We start from the raw sequence: 14057 nt of genomic DNA on the forward strand, positions 1-14057 counted from the left end.
GGCGGGGCAAGAAGGGTCTCCTGTGAAAGCCTTGGGCTATGTTTTGGGGAGACAGGGTAACCCCCTAATGGGTTCATCTTGCCCACTGCCTGAACAGAGCTGGTTTCTCAAGACGGGAACTGCAATAGAGAATGAGTAATTCTCTCAGAGCCAGCTGTGCTGGAGACTGGCGTTTCATTATTACTCAAATCAGTCTCCTTAAGCACTGGGGAATTAAGAGTTTTTGTTTGTCTGTTTTGAGACAGAGTCTTGCTCTGTTGCCCAGGCTGGTGTGCAGTGGCACAATGTCGGCTCACTGCAAGCTCTGCCTCGTGGGTTCACGCCACTCTCCTGCTTCAGCCTCCCTAGTAGCTGGGACTACAGGCGCCTGCCACCACACCCGGCTAATTTTTCACATTTTTAGTAGAGACAGGGTTTCACCGTGTTAGCCAGGATGGTCTCAATCTCCTGACCTCGTGATCCACCCACCTCAGCCTCCCAAAGTGCTGGGATTACAGGCATGAGCCACCGTGCCTGGCCTAATTTTTGTATTTTTAGTAGAGACGGGGTTTCACCATGTTGGCCAGGATGGTCTCGATCTCTTGACCTTGTGATCCGCCTGCCCCAGCCTCCCAAAGTGCTGGGATTACAGGCTTGAGCCACCGCACCCGGCCTAGAGTTTTTAAGGATAATTTGGTGGGTGGGGGGCAGCCAGTGAGTTGGGAGTGCGGTTGGTCAGGGATGAAATCATAGGGAGTCGAAGCTGTCTTCTTGCACTGAGTCAGTTCCTGGGTTGGGGCCACAGGATCAGATGAACCAGTTTATTGACCTGGGTGGCGCCAGCTGATCCATGGAGTGCAGGGTCTGCAAAATATCTCAAGCACTTATCTTAGGGATCTTAGACTTTACAATAGTGATGTTATCCCCAGAAGCAACTTGGAGAAAGTCAGAATCTTGTAGCCTCCAGCTGTGTGACTCCTAAACCATAATTTCTAATCTTTTGGCTAATTTGTTAGTCCTGCAAAGGCAGTCTAGTCCCTAGGCAAGAAGGAGGTCTGCTTTGGGAAAGGGATGTTATCATCTTTGTTTTAAACTATACACTATAAACCAAGTTTCTCCCAAAGTTAGTTCAGTGCACGCCCAGGAATGAACAAGGACAGCCTGGAGGTTCAAAGCAAGATGGAGGCAGTTAAGTCAGATCTTCCACTGTCCGGGCTATCATTTTGCAGTGGCGGTTTCAACAGGGGGTCAGGGGCTGGTGCCTGTCCCTACCCTGCACCCAGAGGACACTTTCCCTCCTCCAGTCCAGGTTTTTCCTTTGACTTTGCCACAGGAACATTTGCCAGGGGTCATTTTCCAGGGGGAAATAGGCAAAGAGGGGTTGGGGACAAGTCTGAGGCCCTGAGGCCAAGAGGGTATCCAGGTTCAGGGTAGGGTGGGGTAGGGCGGGGCAGGGCAGGGGTGCATGTGGCAGGGCAGGCAGTCTTCCCCGCTCTCGGCTCAGGTCACGCCCAGCGCCAGCATAATTACCCGGAGCATAATTACCAGCCCAGAGAGCCGCTGACCCCGCCCACTGCCAGCCATTCTCAGGCCTGGGGCGGTGGCGCCCTCTCCTCAGTGACGCGCACTTGCAAAGGCTGCAGGCCAAGAGGCACAGACGCCTCGGAGCGGGAGGGGCCGTGGTCTGCCAACGTCGTCTGTCCTCAAGGGAGGAGCGCTGGGAAGTTCCTGGGCCTGTTTCCCCTTTAGGGTCAGGGCTGCCTCTTGGTTCCAGCTCTAGCAGCTGCTAGCAAGTCCTTTAATATCCCTGAGCCTCAGTTTGCCCATCTATAAAATGAAGATGGATTTGTTGAGGACTAAATGAGCTACTCTTTGTACAGTGTGAGGCTGATTTTTGTAACAATATTATTATTATGCTATTTTCAACCATGCCCAGTGGCCAGCAGCTCCTGGCATATCATAAATGTCAGAGGGACGAAATTTACAGATGAGGACGTGGAGGGTGTCAGAGTTAGGAGCTGGATGTGGGGTCTGCAGACTTCTCTGGTTTTGGGGGGTGATCCACTCTCCCCGGGAATTCTTCCGTCTTTCTCTCCCAGGCCTCAGCCTGAGGGCCTCTGGCAAGTGCCTCTGCAGGAAAACACCACCTCCCAGCTGCTCTCCAGGTTGACCCTGAGTTTATCTTGGGTTTTACGCAGTTTCAGCAGCCCAGGAGCTGGTAATTAACCTAATAAGGAGCCTGCTAGGCCTGCATCTGTGCTCAGGCTCCGATGGTTACCCAGTAGTTTACCTGATCTCTCTGATAAGGTCTTTGCCTGGACACGTTCCCACCACAAAGCACACGATGCTCCTGCTCGGGCGGGGCCATAATTGGTGGTATTTTCAGAGATTCCCCAACCCCTTAGTTGAAAGGAGCCCAGGCCTCAGAGGCACAACCATGGCCATCATAGCAAGGAAACAGCCCAGGCGTTAGGGGACAGGGCAGCACTAGGACACAGCAGACCAGACAGGGCAGCACTGATGATTTTAGAAGGGGTGTGGGGGTGGCGGCAGAAGCTACAAACCAAAGCAGCCACTGGCATTCTGTGTGTAGTGGAAGGGAGCAGAGCGTGGTGGGCAATGAGGCAGCCGATTTGGCCCAGGGGCCATCCCCGCAGCCTGCACCCAGGCTCTGGCCAGCGCCTGTTTCAGGGGCATGCTTGGTGCTGCTGCCTGGCCCCCAGGGTGCCCCCAGAGCAAGAGCACACTGGCTTCTGGACCCCAGTGGAGAAGGAGCAACCCCTCCCATCCCAGGGCTCAAGTTTGGGGCTCCGAGGCCTACGTGGCCACCAGGCCCCTCCAAGCCACCTTTGTCCCCAGGCACAGTACCACATCAGGAGTGTCTGACTTTGGAGCAGGCCCCCAGACCCTGGAAAGATCAAGCAGGAGGCCAAGGCTGTTGGAGCCCAGAAGCAGGAAGAGTCAACCATGCACGGTGCCCTCCTCCCTCTCCCCCAGAGCAACTACAGGACTCTGTGGGCGGGAAGAGCCTGCAGCCAGGCCAAGCAGCCCTGGGCAAGCCCTGCAGTCGCCTAGTGCTCGCCCACACAGCTCCCTTTGATCTGCCCCACTGGGCGGGGCTGTGTCATCTACTAGGTTTTCCCTGGAGCCTGTGCCCAGGGAAGCTCAGTGTCACCCTGCCCCAAGCATCCTGAGCGTCCCTGGCAGAGTGGGAGCCCCTCATCCTGCCTCAGTGAAGAGGATGGTGCTGGCTGCCCTAGAGGATGTCAGTACCAGATGGAGAAGCAGAGCAGAGACCCCACTGGGCAAAGTTGAGCTCTCTCTGAAAACAAGGGGCCCCTTAGCCCCACAAATGTGGGGGCAACCCACATGGCAGGGAATTGCATCCCGGAGTTTTCTGCCTGAGGCTGGAGTACAATGGCGCAATCTTGGCTCACTGCAACCTCCACTTCCCAGGGTCAAGCAATTCGCCTGCCTCAGCCTCCTGAGTAGCTGGGATTACAGGTGCACACCACCACGCCCAGCTAATTTTTGTATTTTTAGTAGAGACAGGGTTTCATCATGTGGGGCAGGCTGGTCTCAAACTCCTGACCACAGGTGATCCACCTGCCTCAATCTCCCAAAGTGCTGGGATTACAGGTGTGAGCCACTGCGCCCAGCCTGAGATTTTGCAGTCAGCTGTGCCAAACCACCACACGCTGCCCTTGGTTTCCCAGAGCCATCCTGCCCACACAGGGGATAAGGCCATCCCGGGGGATTCCTTGACACCCACTGCTCCAGGTCCAGGCCTAGACCTGCCCCCTCTACTCCCAGATGAGGTCCAAGGGCGCTGAAACCTGCACTAACCTCCGCCGCGTGGCTGGGTGCGGGACAAGGGGTGTGGTCGTAGAGTCAGAGCTGGCTCACCTTGGGTGGATGTGCCAGGGTGAGGTCGCTGTGGGGCAGAGGGGCACCAGCCACTGGGAGGGAGGGTCTTCTGGCTTAGGGCTTTTTTGTGCATGTGCACACCTGTCTTGCCCAATCTGCCAGGGTGGGCCACAGGGTGGGGCTGAGCTCCTGACTCTGGGCTCCACAGCTTCTGCCACGCCGGGCTCCACAGCTTCTGCCACGCCGGGCTCCACAGCTTCTGCCACGCTGGGCTCCACAGCTTCTGCCACGCTGGGCTCACACCTTGGTGCCTTTTTCTTTCCTTGGCCCCTTTGCGAAGTGGCTCTTCGAAGCTTCTGCTGCCCCCTTTGAATTTGACTTCTGCTCTTCACCCGGGGGCTTCCCACTAGGGAGGGTGAGTCAAGCCCCCATGCTGCCGTCAGCACTGCTTGGACCCACAGAGGCCACAGCACATGGTCTCAGGCCAAGCCAGACTAGAACCTCCCCATGGGGTTCTTGACATCCTGCCAGGAGACGAGTCCTACTCCTGCTCCACCCCCACTCTGCTCTCCCTCCACCTGGCCTTCATCAGTGAGGAAAGGGTATTCTCATTTTCTGCAGGGAATCCACGGAGCGAGAGCAGTGAAACAGATGACAGGAAAGCCCCGCCTTCATGTTCACGCTTGTGTTTTAACTGGGGAGAGGCGAGAAACCATCCTCAGCATTGTGTCAGATGGCAACCACCAAACAGAAAACAGTGAAGGGCGGAAGGAGACCCCACAGGAGGGAGTGGTGTGCGGGTTCATTAGGTTGCTCAGGGAGGTCTCCGTGAGTGGATGACATTTCAATAAAAGCCTTAAAAAGTGAGTCAGCAAGCCTTGCCAAGTGTGCCACAGGCAGGGGGAACTGAAATCCCAGGTCCAGAGCTGAAGGTGGCCGGTCCCAGAGCTGGGATGGCGGCAAGGCAGGGGGCTGGAGCAGAGCAGGGAGGCAGAGCTGGGGGTGAGGTGCCCTGCAGGGAAATGGGGAGCCCTTGGGGTTTCTAGCAGAAGGGTGGCAGGCCCCAACTTGGTTTCGGGTTTTACCCAGATCACTCTGCTGTGTGGAGGGTGGGGGAGGATGGAGGAGGGCCGAGGGAGAGGGTGGAAGCCTAGAGACCAGGCAGAGGGCAGATGCAGGAGAGAAGGGACGATGCCTTGGACCAGAGTCGATTGTGCTGGGGGTGCAGGGTGACTGCCTGTGAAGGGCTGGCTGGCTGGATGCGATGGCTGTGACATGTGGGAGAGAGGGGCAAGATGAGCTCACCCCGAGATTTGGGTTTGAGCACCTGGAAGCGTCGCATCACTATCATCTTTGGATGTCACCAGGTGACCTTCTGAGGCAGGCGCTGCAATGTGTCCTGTGGATAGATGAAGAAACAATTGTTTTTTGTTTTTTTTTGTTTTGAGATGGAGTTTTGCTTTTGTTGCCCAGGCTGGAGTGCAATGGTGCAATCTTGGCTCACTGCAACCTCCGCCTCCCGAGTTAAAGTGATTCTCCTGCCTCAGCCTCCCAAGTAGCTGGGATTATAGGCATGCGCCACCACGCCCAGCTAACTTTATATTTTTAATAGAGACGGGGTTTCACCATGTTGCCCAGGCTGGTCTCAAACTCGTGACCTCAGGTGATCCGTCCACCTCAGCCTCCCAATGTACTGGTATTGCAGGTGTGAGCCACTGCACCCAGCCAAGACAAAGTCTTCTAGACTGCAAAGTTATGCCCTTTTCACGAAGTCCTTGCCCACCAGCCCAGGGTCCCTTGGGCCTGCTTTTTGTCCCCTGGGGGGTGTAACGTCCCGGCTGGCTTGAGTCAGGGCAAGGCATGGGTAGGGGCGGAGTGGGTAGTGGGCTGCCTGCTCTGAGGGGAGCAGGGGTCAAGGGTGTGCCTAAGGCTGCATCCTGCCCTCTGGGCGCAGGGCCTGTGCTTGGGATGACAGTCTGTGCTGTGGAGCAGGAACCAGCACTGAGTGGGGGCCACCTGGTGTGTGGGGCTGGGCTGGGCCCTTTGTGTGGGAATTTGATCCTCTTAATAACACTCAGCGGGAAAGACTATATCATGCCCATTTTACAAATGGGGAAACTGAGGTTCGGAGACGTGGGACTTGCCCAAGGCCACACTGATGCAGGGACCTGAACTCAGCAGTCCAGCTGCAAGGTCTCTCACTGTCTTCTGGCTGCATGGCCCACTTAGGCTTCCTCACAGCATGAGGGCTGAGTCTCCAAGGGCAGTCCTAAGAGAACCAGCAGACACTGACTCACCATTTGTGATCCAGCCTCAGAAGCCACATAGCATCACGTACCCAGAGTGGCATGCATGCCTGCCTAGAGTCAAGAGGAAGAAAGGAAAGCCCACCTCTCAGCAGAACTGCCAGAATCTCCACGTCAGAAGAGCACATTCGGAGGCAGATCCTGCTGCCATCCACTTCGCAGAATGCAGAGCCTGCCCTAGGAGAACTGGGGTCTGGGTGAGCAGCACCAATGTCCACCCCAGTGGGAGAGACGCCGCATGTCCAGGACACAGCCTCTGAGCGAGGCTGTCCGGGGGCCCACAGAAGGGCTGTGGGGACCAGGCCTGGGAGGTGCAGATGTGGGTTCAGCTCCAGGCTCTGCTGCTCCCTTGCCTCTTGACCCTGGGTGGGGTCCGTGGCCTTCCCGGATGGAGATCCCTCTGGGAGGAGATGTGCCCCCGCCAGCCTCTGAAAGGAGGATGAGGTTTAGATGAGGACGGGAGGTTGGCAGGAGCTCTTGGTTGGGGACCCTGCCCCACAGGGGCACCTCTAGGGGCAGGAGATGAAAGCCGTGTGCTTGGGGCACCTCAGATACCGTGGAGATGAGGCTGGGCTGAGACTCAGTCAGAGGGTTCCCAAGTGGTCCCAGTGACAAAGACCCAGAGAGACAGTCCCAATCGGGAAATGTGGGACGGCTTAATGTGAAGAAGACACTCAGGAAGTCCACAGAGCCTGAATGTCCCCGCTGTGGCTCAGGGTCTCATGCTCAGGTCCCACCTGGCTGTTAGCGACACTGGGACCCAGGGCTGCCCTGCTGTCCCACCGCCAGGAGCGGAGGAGCTGTCTCCAGCAGCAGCTGCTGCACAGAGCCCCAGGTGGAGCCTGGGGAGGCAGGCTTAGTGTTCTCAGCTTATCACCAGACACTGAGTTCTGCGGCTCATTAGTCTAGACTTGTTTCCGTCAGAGAAGGTCCTCCTTCCCCTGGGATGTGTAGGCTATTCTGGCTCAGCCAACAGCAGTATATGGGCCTTATCAGAATACGAAATGCTAAAACGTGGGGAAAAGAATACTTTTAGAAGTGTTTGCCTTGGAGGGACAGGCAATGGGACTCGTGAACTGTTTTCTTCTTTCGTAAGCAGCCTCACTAGCATCCCTTGCAGCCGCAGAACTGACGCACAGGGCCAGGTCCCTTGGGGCCCAGCAGGAGAAATGGATGCCAGGAAGGGCATGCTGGCCCAGGCCTGGGGAACGCAAGCTGCTTCCCATTCTCTCTCTACGGCTTGATTGCCAATTCCAACTGTCAGTCTATCTTGATCCCCAAAATGTTTTGAGTATAGATATGTCTGCTGATGCCCCTCATTCTTTTAGTGTGTTTTCTACTGTGAAGCAGTTTTGGGGCAAGATCTTTTGCTCTGGTCTGGATAACTCTGGGCAACATAGTCCAAGTCAAAGGCTACAGTGAAACTGGGTGCCCGGCAAATAATCGATGAATCATGACTCCAGAATTCTTGTCTCTAGCTGGGGGAATAAAATCACAAATGAGATGTGCTGTCGGCTGGGGCTCCTTTAGAGGCCCCACCATACATGTTCCCATCTTTAATAATGAAAGCCTTGATTTTTAGCTCAGCCTGTGGCTATCTAGACCAATTCTGGCTGATGGGGTGCGCAGTAGCGTCATGAACAACTTCTATCCCAGGAAGTAACCTGTAAATGAGTGGATGAGCCCTTCCTCCTTCTTTCTCTTCCTGCTGGCTGAAGTGTGGACATGACGGCAGGAGCTGCAGCAGTCACACTGGACCATGGGTCATCGTGGGAATGGAAGTCACACAAAGGTATTTAAAGCCACACAAGGATAATGAGCACTGGATAGATGGAGCCTGAGTCCCCATCACAGTGTAGCCCCTGTAACAGATCTGGACTTTCTGCCTCCCACATTGAGTAAACTGCTCTCTTGCTTAAGCCACTATTATGTTAGGATTGTTTTAACCCATAGTCAGAGATAGTCCTAACTGATTCACCACCCTCAGAGAGTTTACAGCCAATTATGTTTCTCATGAAAAAGGTTAGCCAGTGGTTATAAGTGATCCCAGACTGGAGCGCCAGCTGCGCTAAAGCTCTGTCCTTGTCAGGGAGAGGACTCCTGCTATACACTGGCATGTTACCACAGGTACAATGGTAACTAAGCGTGTTGACATAGGTACCCACAGAGCAGACTGAACACCTCGTTGGCTTCCCTCTCCCATCTGAACTCCCTGGACGTGGCCAAGTAGCATAACCCAAGCAGAGCTGAGAAGGAGAGTGGGGCACAGGCAAGTTACCAGTGGGCCCGTGGCTATCATGGACTTCCAGAAAATAAAAAACAGGCATGATGATGTTGATTTATAAACCAAAGCAGAGGGCACTGGAGCTCAGTAAGCGTGCAGGAGTGAGTGTATGTGGCAGGGAGGAGGGTAGAAAGGAGGACGCTTGGGTAGAAGGGTACCTCTACCAGCTGGAAATAAGAGGCGAAGCCAGCTGGACTTCTGGAGTGGGTGGGGACTTGGAGAACTTTTCTGTCTTACAAAAGGATTGTAAAATGCACCAATCAGCACTATGTAGCTAGGATTGTAAAACGCACCAATCAGCTCTCTGTGGCAAGCTAGGGGTTTCTAAAATGGACCAATCCATGCTCTGTAAAATGGACCAATCAGCACACTGTAAAATGGACCAATCAGTGCTCTGTAAAATGGACCAATCAGCACTCTGTAAAATGGGCCAATCAGCAGGACACGGGTGGGGACAAATAAGAGAATAAAAGCTGGCCACCCCGCAGCAAGCAGCGGCAGTCCTCTCCAGTCCACATCCCTACTGTGGGAACTTTATTCTTTTGCTCTTCGCAATAAATCTTGCTGCTGCTGATTCTTTGGGTCCATGCCACCTTTAAGAGGTGTAACATTCACTGCAAAGGTCCGTGACTTCATTCTTGCGGTACGGGCAAACTCACGGGAAGGAACGAACTCCGGACACAGAAAGGCTGCAAGCTCAGGGTCCACGGTTTGGGAAGAGAGGAGGCTAGAGACTTCACTCAACGGTATGGATGGAGAGATTGTGCGTAGAACAGCGGGGGGAGCTCTTTGCTCTAATCACACGCTCCAACATGCCTCAAAGAGGCTGAGTACTGTTTTGTAGTAGGATAGAACCAATAATATGCTTATGCTATAGATGGAACCATGTCCCCCCAAAACTCATACATTGAGTTTCACGCCAGTGTGATGGTATTAGGGGAAGGAACCTTTGGGTGGTGACCAGGTCATGAGAGCAGAGGCCTCATGAGTGGGGTTAGTACCCTTAGAAAACAAGAGCCTGCGTGGTGCTGTGCGCTTGTAATCCCAGCTACTCGGGAGACTGAGGCAGGAGAATGGCGTGAACCCGGGAGGCAGAGGTTGCAGTGAGCTGAGATTGTGCCACTGCACTCCAGTCTGGGCGACAGAATGAGATTCCGTCTCAAAAAAAAAAAGAAGAAAAAGAAAACAAGATCCTGGAGAACCCCCTCTCCCCTTCTGCCAGGTGAGGCCACAGCAAGACGACTGCAGTCTAAGAAGCAGGAGGAGGCCCTCGCCAGTCACCAAATCTGCCAGCGCCTTAATTTTAGACTTTCTAGTTTCTGGAAATGTGAGAAATGAATTTCTGCTGTTTATAACCAACCCTGGCTGTGTGATTCTGTTATAACAACCTGAACTGACGAAAACATATTGCTAGGAAATTGAAGTGAACTTAGGAGAAGGGTTAGTATCTGCTGCAGTAAAGCCTGGTTAGTTTGGTCTTTTTGTAGAGATGAGGAAGCTGGGTACCCTCTGGTGAGGGCTGCCAGGTATGACTCACCCGGCTAAGCAGAAGTCAAGCCAGCCTTCCCAGGAAGGGGAGCGGCCTGCTGAGTAAACAGACCCTGGAACCACAAAAGGAACCCTTGGCAGCTGTCTGTATGCATTAGTCTTATCTGTCATCTGTGTACATAACAGGCAACCAAGGAAAACAGTCACAAGGCAGAAGGACCAAGAGGAACAAAAGTAACAGTTGTCCCTGGAAGAAATAGATACTAAAGGCAATGAATAGAATAAAATAGTCGTAATTAACATCTCAGGTATGTTTGAGGAGATATTGCATCCACAAAACAAGAATGGAAAACTAGAGAAAGGACAAATCAGGGAATCAAAAAAGTTTAGAGACATTACAAATGTAATGATAAAAATTAAAAGCAAATCAGGAGGAGGATAGGAAAGTAAAGTTAAAGAAACTTCCCAGACTGTAGAGCAAGAAGACAAAAAGATGAAGAGTCTGACAGGGCAGGTAAGAGATGCATAGCATCAATCCAGGGTGTCAAAATGTGTCTGATAGGCCTGGCATGGTGGCTCACCCCTCTAATCTCAGCACTTTGGGAGGCAAACGCAGGGGGATCACCTGAGGTCAGGCGTTCGAGACCAGCCTGGCCAATATGGCAAAACCCCATCTCTACTAAAAATACAAAAATTAGCTAGGTGAGGCAGCGGGCACCTGTAATCCCAGCTACTGGGGAGGCTGAGGCAGGAGGATTGCTTGAACCCAGGAAGCAGAGGCTGCAGTGAGTCAAGATTGTGCCACTGCACTTCAGCCTGGATGACAGAGTGAGACCTCATCTGAAAAAAAAAAAAAGTCTGCTAGGAGTTCAGAAAGAACGAACAGAAAAAAATAAGAATGGAGGGAAGCGTAGTGGTCTCTATTGCTGCTGTAAGCAATGACCACACATTTAATGGCTTGCAACAACATAAATTTATTATCTTAACAGCTATAATGGCCAGAAGTCCTAAAATCAAGGTGTCAGCAGGACTGCATTCCTTCTGGAGGCTCTAAGGGACAATTTGTTTCCTTGTCTTTCCTAGCTTCTAGAGGCTGCCTGCATTCTTTGGCTTGTGGACCCATCCATTTTCAAGGCCAGCAGTGTATCCTCTTTAGATCTCTCCCTCTGACTGTGACCCCTGCCTCCATCATTGCACCACCCTCTCCTCTGCTTCTGATGTCACATCATCTTCTCTGACTTTGGCCCTCTTGCCTCCCTCTTATGAAGACTCTTGTGATTACATTGGGCTCCCTGGATAATATAGAAAAATCTCCCCATTTCAAGATTTTAAATGACATCTGCAAAGTCCCTTTTTCCATGTAAGATAACATATTCGTAGGTTCCAGGGATTAGGATGTGACACCTTTGGTGCACCATTATTTTGTCTACAACAGGGGGAAATAAGTGTTGGGGGAATAATTTCCCAGAGCTAAAAAAGGAGGAACAGTTTTTAAATTAAAACTTTCTCAAGTTATTTGATAGGATGATTGAGAAAAGATAGCTGGGTGTGGTAGCTCACACCTGTAATCCCATTATTTTGAGAGGCCAAGGTGGGAGGATCGCTTGAACCCAGGAGTTCAAGACCAGCCTGGGCAACATAGGGAGACCTCTTCTCTATAAAAAAGAAGTGAAAGGAAGAGAAGGGATCAATACCTCAGTACTTTGCCATGAACTACTAGAAAGACAAGAGGAGGGGGTAGCACAGGTCACTGGCAGAGAAACGAGCTCAGCAGCATGATGTGCTAAGGAGAAATAGAAGGCTTCCTTCAAGGCTGGAGGGAAAACTATCTTGTCTCAAAAATGATACAGTAAGCCAAACTATTAATTATGAGAGCAAAAATAATGTTTTATGTATAAGAAAATATTTTAAAAGTCCCATGAACTCATTCTGGGGAAATACATACACTTGAGAAATACTCTGATCATGAGAAAGTGAAAATCAAGAAAAGAAAATAAAGACTTCCCCAAACTACAGAACTAAAACCAATATTGCAGTGAAAAGCAGTTCCATACCAGGAACCCAAAGATTATTCAATAATAATAAGTTGAAGGAGAAAAAATCATTTGACTCTCTCTACAGAGGCCAATAAAGCCTTTGGAAACGTTGAATACCCATTTGTACTTATAGTCTTGAAAAAATGAATGGATACATCCTTATGATAAACTATGTATATGCCTCATGCTAAAATCACTGATTTATGTAATGAGGAAACACTAGAAATATTCCTACTAAGGTTAGGAACAAGGCAAACATTTTCTTAGCTCTATTGTTACTTAATATATTAACCAATGCAATGAGGTAAGAGAAAAGAACTGGAGGCATCTGTGTTTGCAGATGACAAAATGGTGCATCTGGAAAACCCTAGAGAACAAAGTTGTAAAATAGTTGGTAAAACTGCCTGAAAAAATAAAGGAATTCTGCAAGACAGCACGTTATAAAATTAATAGAGCAATTAATAGATTTCATATGTTGCATATAATATATAAATTGCACATATGAAGTTAAAAGATGAATTGTTTCTCGCCAGGTAATCACGGGAAAGACCAAGGAGACTCTTGAGAAAGCTTCCTTCCTACTGGTGGTACAGGTCACTTCTCCCCTATCCCTCCCTTGTCCCTCACCATCCATGGGAAAAAACTTAAAATGTGGGGATGGGGACGGAGGAGTGCCAACAGTGTCATCCTTATGAGAAAGGGAAGTTAAAATTCTAGCAAAATAGTCCCCATTCTAAACACAAGGTAACATTAGAATTTGAAGTCTGTTATATAATGAGAATGACCATTGCAACATTAAATCTCAAGTCAAACTCAACTCCTGACTAGATTAATAGAACCCCCACATTAAAGACGTAGAAGGAAAGGTGTGCTCATTTCCAAGTATGAAAATTATTTACCTCTGTTACTACTGTTAAATGTTTGTTTTTAAACAAAAACTATGAGCCATATGAAAAAGCAAGATATGTTGGAACTGACAGGGATCTTAAAATTGTAATGATTTGTGTGTTAAAGACTCTAAAGGAAAAGCTGGTAACATACAAGATCAGGTGGATGATTCAGGAGAGAGGTGGAAACTATGAAAGAATCAACTGGTGATACTAGAAATGAAAAACACAGTGAGAGAGATGAAGAATGCCTTTGACTGGCTCATCAGTAGACTAGACACAGTGAAGATAAGAATCAACATGAACTTGAAGGTAAGTCAATAGAAAAACAAAGAGCAACAAACAGTTAAAAAATAAAAATAAAAAATAAAAAACCAGCCAAGCATGGTGGCTCACGCTTGTAATCCCAGCACTTTGGGAGCCCGAGGTGGTGGATCACCTGAGGTCAGGAGTTCCAGACCAGCATGGCCAACATGGCGAAATCCTGTCTCTACTAAAAATACAGAAATTTGCCGGGCGTGGTGGTGCATGCCTGTGATCTCAGCTACTCAGGAGGCTGAGGTGGGAGAATTTCTTGAACCCAGGAGGCGGAGTTCACAGTGAGTCGAAATTGTGCCATTGCACTCCAGCCTGGGCAACAGAGCAGGACTCTATCTCAAAAAAAATCTAAAACAACAACAACAACAACAAAAAAAAACCAGTTCATCTAAGAGCTGTGGGACAATACCAAATGATGCAATATACACGTTATACAAATCCCAAGAGAAGAAGAGAAAGAGAGTAGGGGGAAGAAATATTTGAGAAATGTTGGCTGGGAATTTTTCCAAAAATAATGACAGACACCAAGCCATAGATTCAAGAAACTTAGATAACACCAAGCAGGAAAAGAAAGAGAGAGAGAGAAAGGAGGAAGAAAAGGGAGGAAGAAGGAAGAGAGAAACCACACTTACGTATGTCATATTCAAGTCTCCAAAAACAAAGAAAAGACCCTGAAGACAGCCGGAGAAAAAGGACACATTACATACAGAGAAACAAAGATGAGAATTGCAGTGCACTTCACCTCAGAAGCAATGCAATCCAGATTACAATAAAGTGACATGTTTAAACTACTGAAAGACAAAACTGTCATCCCAGCATTCTATATTCAGCAAAATATCTTTAGAAAATGAAGAAGACATACTTTTTTTTTTTTTTTTTTTTTTTTTTTTTT

This window comes from Rhinopithecus bieti, unplaced genomic scaffold (assembly GCF_001698545.2).
Source record: "Rhinopithecus bieti isolate Rb0 unplaced genomic scaffold, ASM169854v2 scaffold_9876, whole genome shotgun sequence".
NCBI lineage: Eukaryota > Metazoa > Chordata > Mammalia > Primates > Cercopithecidae > Rhinopithecus > Rhinopithecus bieti.